Source organism: Talpa occidentalis, unplaced genomic scaffold (assembly GCF_014898055.3).
Source record: "Talpa occidentalis isolate TD23 unplaced genomic scaffold, MPIMG_talOcc4v2.1 talOcc4.17, whole genome shotgun sequence".
Lineage (NCBI taxonomy): Eukaryota > Metazoa > Chordata > Mammalia > Eulipotyphla > Talpidae > Talpa > Talpa occidentalis.
In genome coordinates, this window is record NW_023601754.1 from 7,251,976 (window position 1) to 7,254,533 (window position 2,558).

Sequence of the window (2,558 nt, forward strand, 5' to 3'; positions counted from 1 at the left end):
TCCCCCACATCCCACGCAGACCCAGCGGGAGAAGCCGCTGTCAGGCCACCAGCCGGGGATGGCGGAGGGCGGGGCGGGCGCGCGCCGCTCTCTGGCCCCGCCCCGGGCCTCAGGCGCTGTCCGGCTCCTTCGACCCGCCTCCCAGCCCCAGGATCCGCCCCTGACTTTCTAGTTGAATCCTTGACTGTTGGCCCCGCCTCCAGCCTCAGGCCCTGGAAGTTCTGCCCCTGCCAACTAGGCCCTTGGCCTGCCACCTCCTCTTGCCAAATCCGCTGCCCGACCCAAAGCCCTCCTGCCACCCCACATCCTGAGCAGGGCAGGCTTACTCCCCAGGCTCCCCGGACCGTTCCTGAGCTTTATCTACACTCATAGAGCCGGGCCTTCTGTCCCCAAGCCAAAGGTGTCGGCAGAGTGCCGGCAGGAGGGTCACCTTCCTCAGCCACCTGTCGGCTCCCTCCTGCTAGGTGTTTTCATAAGAAAGCTGCAGTGACACCTGGAGTCTGGTCCTGGGTCTGTGGTCCATGAGCTGAATGGTCTTAGGCAAGACATTTAACCTCTGAGGCCCCTTCCCTGTGACACTAGGGGTTCACTCCAGTGTCTTGGATGAATCCAAATTAGTTCTTCCAAAAGAGCATGGGTACTTGGTGTTGCAAGATCAGGGTAGGAAGAAGGAAGCCTCAGCCCCTAGGTCCTCACTCTCCACAAGGTCACCTCTGTTCCCCCAGGGCCCACAGGGTCCATGCACATCCCCTCGCTTGTTTCCTCTGACTCAAGCACCTGTCTACCTGTAGTCTGGGGAGGCCAGCCTGTTGGGAAGTCAGGGGATGATCTGCTTTCCTGGTTCTCAGGGGAGACCCAGCTGCTGTACCTGGGATTCCTGCTTCCTCGCCCTTGGTAAACTGACAACCAGCACGCACCTTCCTGGGCTGCCCTGACCCTGGAAGTCCATGTCTGGAAGTGGACATGAAGGAAGCAGGCCTCCCCTGAGCCATCCCAGCCTCTCTCTCAGCCCCCACTGCCCTGCCTTGGAGTGGGGAAGAGTCTCACTTCATTTTTCCAAAGAGAAATTGGGGGGAGAGGTTGTTCTTAGTGGCCAATCGGTCCCCTGCCAGCTGCACAGCCTCTTTCTCCCACCAAACTTCTGAAAAATCCCCAGAAGCTTTGTTTAGAATGAAATGACAGGAACTGGCTGTCTAGGGAGGGGCTCCCCAGGGGAAGTGCGATCTCTACCACCGTGAATTGACAGGACCTTTTCTTTTCTCAAAAGGAAAGAAAAAGATTGTCAGGTCATTGATATTCTGAACCAGGCCTTGTTTTGAAATATGCTCTCCTCTGTCCCTTCACAAAGTACAGCCTTTCTCCCTCTTTGAAAATAAGATCACATCAAGCCAGGGGTTAGAAATGGGAAAAATTCAATCAGCGCCTCCCTCAGCCAGCTACACATCTCAGTGCACTCCCAGCGTAGAATCAGCTCCCGCCACAACCCAGCTCAGCATCCTTGCTCACAACGCACCGATAGGAAATGGGGAAACAGAAGGACCTTTCATCTCTGAGTGAGCGATCCTGCAGCGTTGCTCGTTGCTCTCCTAGCTCCGGAAGCTGAGTGTCTGGGCTGCTGCTCTTCTAGTTCCGGAAGCTAGGGTGTCTGGGTTGAATGAAGTTGAGTCCCAGGCTCTTGCTTAAATAGGCAGTGGCAGTGGGGCAGGGCGGTCCTGCGGGGCGGGCATGGAAAGTGGGCCGTTTACCCAGCACAGTGGGGCAGTGTCCTCGGAGCCAGCAGAGCCAGCAGTGGTCCTAAGCATGCGCCTGCCTGCTTGTCCACCAGGAGCCTCAAGTCCAAAAGCCCAAGACCGCAGACCAGCACCTGGGATGACCCCGATGGACATGTGGCGCCAAGTGAGACCACATTCCGGGATGCATGGAGCTTGAGCTGGATTCCTGGATGCCAGCACCTCTCCTGAGACACAGCCTGGGCAGCAGAACCCACTGTGGAGTTGGCTAGAAGCGCTCCCTAAACCAGTGAGCAGTGGCCTCAGGCAGGGCCCCTCCCCAAGCCTCAGTTTCTACTTTCTTGCAACTAGGATAATAAGGCTGAATTCAGAGGTCCAGAAATAATGTTTGCAAAGGGCCTGGCACTGGGAAGTTGATTTATTTATCCATGTGGTGATGCTGGGGCTAGATGCCTTCAGTGAGGCTCAGGCTGGGAGAGGTTTGGTAATGTATGCAGAGTCACAGAGGCCTCCGACTGAGTGTCAGAGCAGACTTCCTGCAGAGCTGAGGCTGGTTTGGGTTGGCAGAAGACCCTTGGGGGGAGGGTGCAGGGCCACTGCTGGCCTTGGGGAAAGGTCTGGACTTTGGTGACAGAGTTGCCCTTAGACCCAAGCACCAAGGCAAGGGAAGAGGTGGGACTGGACAGGCATGCTCAGATGGTTTGTCTGAGACTAAAGCATGTGCAGAAGTACCCCAGAGAAAATGCCAGGGATAGCTGGTGAGAGTAGCTGCCCCTGAGACTTCAGAGGTCTCTGTGGAGGTCAGGACCAGAGGCGGACAAGGGTCTC